Here is a 9,226-nt window from a genome sequence, read left to right as displayed (position 1 = left end):
GTCACCCATCCTAGTACTATTCTCGGGCAAGCACGCTTGACTTCAGAGTTCTGGTGGGATACAGTGCATTTGTGCCGGTATGACCCGACCTGGTTTCTGAAACTTCTACCCAATAAAAGAAATAGCACTATGTAGGTTAACTTTATCACATAAAGTTTGGCTAGATCAAAGGGGTGATTGAAGATCCGTAGTTAGAAGCATCAGGCCAAGCCCCAACTACGCTTGGGTTCCAAAAGATGAATCAGAGGCGATGGTTTCAAACGAATTCTCACCTGGAATGTGCCATTCCACCTTGTTTCTCATTACATTGCTCTCTTCCTCAGTTTTCACACCTTTCAAAACCCCATTCCCATTCCCATTCCCCTCCGTCTGTAAGCCTTCAAAGGGCAAGAAAACTTGGAAATCGTTCGCAGGTCGGGTTTCTCTCAGACCCATAAGCAGCTTTTGTTGGTGAAAGCTTGATGAGACGAGAATTACTGATGGAAGAAGTCGAAGAGCGAAGAAGTGAGAAATCAGGCAAAAGAGATGTCGAAGTTACGGAATCTTTGATTTGAGTGTGGTGCATGTCGGCCTAGTTCACTTTAATATTTTGTATTGCTAATATTAATAAAATATATCATCTTTCAAAAAAAAAAAAACCCAGACTGATTTTCCACATCAGGTGTTATGAACCCAAATCGGTTTGCAACGTGATAGATCTTCTTAAGAGGAAAGATCTGCCTCTTGACCCACTTTGAGGGAAGAAAACATTCCTCCTGCTTTGGACTCTGCGTTACTAGTTGTCATAGATGGATAGCTCAGCCAGAGGGAATTCATCTGAGGCTGGAGATCGTAGTCTGCGGAAGAGATTACATTATCGGCGTTGGATGGGAAGGCGAGATTGATGTCTGAAGGAGTGTTAGGTAGGCCATAAAGAAGATGGCTGATGTTGTTGGGAGGGGTGGAGATATCAATTTAAGGAGGAGGAGAAGGCGGTTGGGGAAGAGATGAAGAATGATCGGCGGAGGCCTGTCGCTTAAGTCGCTTGTTCTTCAGGCACCCGCCGCCGACGGGGACGTTACGGAGGGTCCCACCTCTAGTCCAGTAACGTTTGCAGGCCTTACAGAAGTGTCTTGGCTGAGATAAGCTGTAGTTGTTGTAGTAACAGAATTTGGTGTTTGAAGAATCACAACGAGGGCATTTCAGGCCTTGATCTTGGGTTGTTTTCTCCATAATCTTATTAGTTGAAGCCATCAGAGCTCCCCTCTCTTCCATCTGATCCTAACCACGAAAAGTTCCAAAAGAAAGATAGAAGATGGGGTGTAAGTGTGTAGAAATAATAACCCCACACCAATATTCCACTAGAAAACAAAAGGAACATGCATAATTATTTTGAGAGAGAGGTACCTGGGGCCATTGATTAGAAGAAGTGAGAGCCATCTCACCATTGTTGGAGAGAGGGCTTCTTCTCTTCTTATGAATAGGAATCGTTGAAGTTTACACACAGCTGTTAGGTTTTCAATTTACGGAAGGATTTTGGTGCATCTATAGACTCCCATTGAACAGAAAAGCTCCACTTCTTCCCTGGTGAGCTGTTGTAACTCAGCCTTTGAACATGCCCAACAGCAACATGAAGGTTCCGACCAACAATGTATATTCTAGAGTCACTGGGATTCACTGAGAAAGGCATGCCTAATTGATCTGGCAGAGGAGAACCTGTAACTGAGTCCCAAGAATCAGTTTCCAAGTCATAAACCATGATTCAATCCTCTCATGCAGAGGACCCACAAACAAATGCCCATAAACAACCACTCTATAACCCCTCCACCCTTCTCGCAGCCCAACAGCCATATTCACCAACAGTTAGCTTTAGGGTCATAAACCTGCCCCCTAGCACAATTTACACACAGCTGAAGTTTACAAGAGAATCTCAGGCATGCATGGACTCTAGGTTGGAAGCCAACATTGTTCAGCAATGGTAATATTTATTTAGATTCAGTTGAAAATAACAGTAATTGATCGTAATCGCATTATGCGACTGTATAATGTATGGTTTTCCTCTGCCCAATTGGGTTGTGCAGCATATTATAATGTTAACATTTCTTCAGGCGCCTAATTTAATTCTGTGTAGGACCTAGTATGCTTAGTCTTGACTCTGTTCCGTGCTACTCTTACACAATTAGCTGCAAAGTTTACATACCTTGAGGCACCTAGTTTAAAGAACAAGTTTTCTCCTTACCCAAATAAGTCACTCGGTACTTCCCCCGATTCAATGAGATTATATCGATGCTATGATGGAGTTTCAGTGTAAGCTGCCATGAATTGTTGAGAAACTGATAGTATGACCTAATGAAACAGTAAGGCACATTTTCTACATGCAGACCATTTTCATGGGGAAAACACAATCATAGAAAGAACCAGCTAGCCACCGAGGTCGACTTCTCACTAAGAATAAAAGAAATGTGTCCATGTAACCCTGAATACGTCTGGGAATTTTATCTAAAAGTTGTTACAAAGTTCTGCGTTGTACTCAACTTATCCAAAACTACAAAGATTCAAGCTTCAATGTACCACCGTCTGGAATAAAAGAAACATGTCCCGGTTAGCGTGAATACATCTGTGAAACAGATCGTTATAGTTGTTACCAAGTTCTACGTTGTACTCAACTTATGCAAGATTAATAAGATTCAAGCTTCAATGTGACACCGTTTACATATGATTCAGACCCTCTTGCATGTCGTTGTTCTTTGCTTAAGAACCCTATAACTTAAGAAAAAATCATATGGGCTGCAAATGTGTCATCTTAGGCATCATTAACTTTGATTAAGAGTGTATTTGTACTTATTCTACCCTTTCCTGAAGTTTCATCTTTAAGGTCTATCATTTGTTTCCTTGATTTCCACCAAAACAAAACATTTCTGATTCCAAATTGAAATTGAAATCGAAATTTAAAACCTTGAATTCAATAGAAAAGCTCAAACAAGCTTACAACTTTTCAATTTCAAAGATACAAAAAGAAAGGATCTTTGCCCAAGCAAAGGAATTCCCTCCAAAACCAAATCCCAGATCTAAAACTCCATTCAAAATTCAAAAAGACTACCGAAAAAAGAGAGTAAGAGGGCTTATATCAGCTGCATGAATACAAGAAAATGACCATACTATCCCTACTTAGCACAATTACACAAAAGGACTATTACTACCACAAAATTAAAAAGGAAATGACTACCCAAAAGAGCCAAGTAGGGCTGATGTAAAGAATCCAAGGTACTCTTGCATCAAATTGCAGAGCCTTATTATTGGTTTATTCTTATCAGGTTTAAAAGAATAAACGGATGTTAAAAGTAAAGAAGAAAACAAACACTCATCATATACCCATATATATCCGTTACAAAGATTAACATAGTCTAGCAGGGTTTAAATACTAAAACAAACCATAATCTAATCACATCTTATTAAAAAAGTAAAGAAACTACCATCCAAAAAAATAGTAAGAAACTATTAAGGCAGGCAATGTCTCTCCCGCCTTAAACAAACCAGCTATGATTCTCTGTGAGATTAATGAACCATGGCTCCACCAATACAGCTTTCAAGCGATACTTTTGCTTCTTTTCATGATTTGTATCCCCATGTCGCCCATGAACATAAACTCTCTCCCCATTAGGAATACAAAGGTAACGATTTTTCCACCATATGCTCGTCCCACAAAGCGATATCCAGATCTTTGTCTCCTCTCCAAATCGATCCAACCATTCCTTTATATGGCTTCAACGAATAAAAAGTTCTAAATAATCATACAGCGGCAGTGAAATATATACAGTTGGGGGGTTTTCAGGGCTTCTTGTGATCTCCAAATTGTGATGGTTGCTAGTCTTTTTCCAAGGATTGTAAGTATCATACCTCATATGTTTGAAATCAAAAATAAATAAAAGCTCCTCTTCAGCTATATATCTAACAGATGTAATGGCTTCGAAATGCTGATAAGGAGAGCAATAAGTGTGCGTCTCCCATTCTCTACTTCCATAACGACAGATGTTGATCTCTATAGTACTACCTTCATAACGACAGATGTTAATCTCTCTGGTATTAGTAATAGGAATAGGAGTACTACGATTAATGACCATAAAAACAATGCAATCTTTAGAAGTAGGAGGCGAGTAGAAGGTCGTGATTACATGATCTGAAAGTCTGAAACCTTGGATCTCCGGTATGTCAATTTTCGCACGAGAGAAAATATTAAAGAAGAGGAGGTGCCCATCTAGGTGTACTAGTAGCCATCCTTGGTCTAAGGCAATGCAATGGGCACCTTTTAGCTCTGGGATTTGCATGAAGTAAGTCTTGTGTGAGCTTATTTATTTATTTATTTATTTTGATCGGTAAGTTGGGGTTAGGCGGACCCCTACAAGTATATTAATTAAAGAAAGATATTACAATGAAAGAAACAAGACCACTCCCCAATCCTGAGAACAATGACTAAGGGAGGGGGGAACAACAAAGATAATAATACCCTTGATAACAAAACAAGAAAGAGAATAGAGAAAACATGTGAAATCTAGAGCCGGTCCTCATGATTAAGCCACTAATGATCCAAGGCGTCTTTCATCTTCTGGCTAAAATACCTTGGTCTCTGGCTCTTCCTCAGCTTCTGAACCTTAGAAGATTTAGTTTTCCTTTGATGGAGGGTTTCTTTTTTCTTCAGATGGGGGTGTTCTTCTTCATCAGCTTCCATTTCCGACTCTTCTTTGGAGGAGTACTCTGTTTCAGGCCTAATTGCCTCCTCCTTACTATGACAAGGTTCACTTTGTTCCTTCTCAGCCCTCGAATCGGCTGGGACTGACAATCCACCAGAGACATCATGATTATCCGTGATGGGGGCTGGGGGTTGGGAGCTGTTTGGTCTGGGAGGAGGGTTAAATGGTTGAGGTTGGGTACCAGGTCCAGAAGAGAAAGGCTTAATTTGACTGGGGGCAATAGGGCTGTCGTTTGAATTTTGTGAAGGGGTTTGGGCCTTGGTTGGGGTTGTAGTAAGAGAAGGGTCTTGGGCCTGACTGGAGTAGAGGTGGTTTTCTTTGGGAGGTTGGATCTCTGAGGATTGAGAGCTGGGGTCTTTCTCTGAATAGGATGGGTTCTCATCAGATTCCATTGAAACCAAAATGTCAAATGGGTTATGAATTTGGATATCAATAGCTGAGGGGGGGGGGGGGGGGGGTTTCTTTTCTTCTTGGGAAGGTGCAACCGAACTATTTCCTGCTTCCTGGTTTTCCAATTGCTTTTTGGGGATCCATTCTTGCTTCTTCTTCCCTTGAGGAATCAGCCTTTGGGCAGTTTGGGCACATCTGTCTGAATTGTGGCTGAATTCTTTGCAGTGTTGGCAGGCTCTTGGCCTCCAATCATATTCTACAGCTTGGGTCTCTAAGCCAGTAGGGGTTTGGATCAGAGAAGCAGGATTCGTACCTGGAGTTGGGGATTCGCGAATCCCCGAATCGCGAATCCGAACCGTGATTCGATTCGAATCCCCGATTCTGGGGAACCCCGATTCCCAATTTATGAAAACCCCGATTCCCACTTTATAGGAACCCCGATTCCCAGGCGATTCCCTCCGAATCCCCAGCGAATCCCAACTCCCCATGACTCTCAGTGATTCCCCGGCGAATCCCCGACGAATCCCCGTCGACTCTCGGGCAAACCCATGATTCCCGCTTCCAACCATCCCAGGAGCCTTCGATTCTCGCTTTCGAATCCCAAATCGAATCCCGCTTTCGATTCCCGCCTTGGCAACCTTGGTTTGGATGTGGATTATGTCTGGTAGGGAGTCCTCTGCAGAGATTTCAACACATACTCGGGCGTATTTGAGTCTTGTGCATTCTGCAGTTTGAGTGTCCATGTAGAGAGGCCGTCCTACCAGGCTTGCTAACTTTCCAAGACCAGTTGGTGTCCAAAATTTTAGATGGAGAGCTGGGAAATTTATCCATAAGGGTATGGAGGTTAGCTTCAGCTTCTTGTGTGTGCTTATGTCATATAGAAAGCAGTTTGAACATTCATCCTAGTCATAGAACATCAACCATAGGAATTTAGACTGGGGAAGTGATGAAGAAGTGAAAGAAGAACCTAATCGCCATTGCTTACATACGCTTCGAAGCGCATGAAATTCAATCGGACTCAATTGAGCACCGATCGACGCTGTAATGTCAGTGGGAAGATCTATCCATCTTCTCTCTAGTTTGTCTCTTGCCCTTCACCCTGAAAAATTCTTTAGCCCATGAAAGTTTTGAGTTTGTGAGTCCCATGTTGGTGTCTGTAGAGATCCGGCAAATGGGCAAATGGAAAAGGAAAGGATAAGAAAACAGCATAGGTGTGAGTACTGTCGTCAGAAACCGAAAAGACATTGCTGGCAGGCATTCAAAAGGACAGGAAGAAGAAAAAATCTAAACAACCAAACTCATAAGCATTACCTCGCTTAAGAGAGAGCAAAAAAAAGAACCTTTGGCTCTCGACCTTTTTACAGAGACTTAAGTTAGCTACACCGGCGGTGTAGCTTCACTTTCCTCTCTCTCTCTCTCTCTCTCTATATATATATATATATATATATATATATATATATATATATATATATAGAGAGAGAGAGAGAGAGAGAGAGAGAGAGAGAGAGAGAGAATAGAGTTCCTAAGGTGTCACCTCATATAGCTTATATGAGGTGGCGCTTAAAAACATAATGGACCCACTTTTTTTGGATGATCCAAAACATTCATTTGATAGGCCATCACATAGATATGGTGTGCCCAAAAAATCAACTTCATAGGATCATCCTAACCCTTCCATTTGTGGAGGTCGAAATGGATGGGTATAAACCTCCATAAATCTGCCCATTTTTAACCTCAATAAATGGAAGGGTTAGGATGATCCTATGGACCGGATTTTTTGTAGGCACGATATCCATCTAAGGGCCTTTCAAATGAGTGGTTTGGATCACCCCAAAAATGTGGGCCTCTTATGTTTTGTGAGCGCCACCTATATATATATATATATATATATATATATATATATATATATATATATATATAAGGAAAGTGAAGCTACACCGCCGGTGTAGCTAACTTAGCTACACCACCGGCTTAAAATACAATGGGCCCACATTGTTTTGGTGATCCAAAGAATTCATTTGATTGGCCCTCACATAGATAGGGTGTCCACCAAAAATCAGCTCCATAGGATCATCCCAACCCTACGATTTGTGGAGGCAAAAATGAACGTGTAAAAACCTTCACAAATTTGTCCATTTTTGCCTCCACAGTTTGAAGGGTTGGGATGATCCTATGGAGCTGATTTTTGGTGGACACCCTATCTATGTGAGGGCCAATCAAATGAATTCTTTGGATCACTAAAACAATGTGGGCCCATTGTATTTTAAGCCGGCGGTGTAACTAAGTTAGCTACACCGGCGGTTTAGCTTCACTTTCCTCTCTCTCTCTCTCTCTCTCTCTCTATATATATATATATATATATATATATATATATATATATATATGAGGAAAATGATTGTGAGCTTGAAGCTCATATAGCTTATATGAACTTGAGGGCCCAAACACATGTGGGCCCATATTGTTAGGATGATCCAAAGCATTCATTTGAAAGGCCCTTACATAGATAGGGTGTGCACAAAAAATCAGCTCCATAGGATCATCCTAACCCATCGAAAAGTAGAGGGCAAAATGGATAGACACCGTTTGCCACAAATCTGCCCATTTTGCCCTCCGCTTTTGGAGGGGTTACGATAATCCAATGGAGCTGATTTTTGGTACACACCCTATCTATGTAAGGGCCTTGTAAATGAATGGTTTGGATCAACTCAAAAAATGTGGGACCCATGTGTTTGGGCCCTCAAGCTCATATAAGCTATATGAGCTTCAAGCTCACAATCATTTTCCTTATATACAAGTAAAGCGGAATCCTCTACGCCGTGGTGCTGCTACGTGGCAGCCTGTGGAACTCGATCCGGGACGGGCGTGGAGGACGGGCCCCCGCGCGAGTCTCTCTAGATCGTCCACGTGAAGGAGAGCCCCACCAAGGAACTCTCGAAAGAGTGCCCCTCACAGCATGAGCGGCGATGTGAAGTGAGATACCTCTCGATTCGGGGACCAGCCCGGATTCGAGACGCACCTCGAATAAAGAAAGAGTCGCCATCCAAGGAAGTGGGCCCTGGATCCCATGCTGTGCTCTGTTGCAACGGATAACCAGAGATATAAAATAGGGTTCGTGCCTGATGACGAATGGGGAAGGGATTAGGCGCCCCCAATTCGCCCAAGTGCTAGCACCTGGTCTCTTATGCCATTTATTATTAATTTTGAAGAGTTTTGGGCGAAAATCATGCGAAATGGGAACGAATATCTCCGAGATTACGTCTAGCTAATCATGCATGTCTCGGAGATGAATAAGAAGCACACACAAAAGAAATGAAAGAAGTGTCGCCTACGAATAGCTAGATTATGTGTGACATGCCTGATTGGTGTCTAAGTTCTGGTGGACGAACACATGCATGCTACAACTAAAGGTATAGGATCTGTACATGAAAGTAAGAAAACACAACAAAGCATACAACACAACACATGACTTGACACGACAAACCCTAAACTCTAATGCAATGCTTGACTCGGACCAGAATGGCCATCCATCCTAGCTGCACTACGTATCCCGGCCTCGGGAAGAATCAGAGCCAACGTAGTTCGGTGTCCTATGCTAAACCACAATGCCTAAACCTCTAGGACCGCTATCCTAGACTCGATCAACTAGACTCGACTAGTTTTTAAAGCTTTTTGTGCGATTGCTTAAATTCAAGTGGATTGTAATTTTTAGGACTCTCTATATGTCCTAACTAATGCAAGTTGATTAGCCTTAAGCTAATGCAGGTGGGCCCTACATCCTATGTGTATCTAGGCTGTGCATTCTAAGGAAAACCATGGGTTGACTATATGCTTCCTAGTCTAGCCATCGGTTCGACTAAATGTCTAACCGATCGACTTGAGGCCTCCTAACTCTAGGGACACTCACACGACAGGACACACCACATCAATACAAATCAAGACCGACTCCTAACTCTAAAACACCCTAAATATCTAGGACAGACTCCTAACTCTAGGGGAAGATCTTTTTGAAAAGGTTTTGAAGTTTTTTGTATTTTTGGGAGGTTTTGAAGTTATGAAAAATGGTGAAAGTTGTGAGAAATATTTACAAAAATGGTGATTGAAAATGGTGA

General features: G+C 42.0%; 1 pseudogene across 1 annotated transcript; it reads right to left on the bottom strand.

The window, feature by feature from the left end:
• Window positions 1–604: 604 nt before the first annotated feature.
• LOC143884180 (dof zinc finger protein DOF1.7-like) lies at window positions 605–5,166 on the bottom strand (annotated as a pseudogene). The gene is made up of 2 exons (XR_013252767.1): window positions 1,387–5,166; window positions 605–1,260 (listed from the first exon to the last, which is right to left on the bottom strand). The product of XR_013252767.1 is annotated as a dof zinc finger protein DOF1.7-like (transcript).
• Between the last annotated feature and the right edge of the window lie 4,060 nt (window positions 5,167–9,226).

Source organism: Tasmannia lanceolata, unplaced genomic scaffold (genome assembly GCF_043159265.1).
Source record: "Tasmannia lanceolata isolate RefF3 unplaced genomic scaffold, GAP_Taslan_0.1 ptg000008l, whole genome shotgun sequence".
NCBI classification, from domain to species: domain Eukaryota; kingdom Viridiplantae; phylum Streptophyta; class Magnoliopsida; order Canellales; family Winteraceae; genus Tasmannia; species Tasmannia lanceolata.
This window is presented reverse-complemented; position numbering and strand designations above follow the sequence as displayed.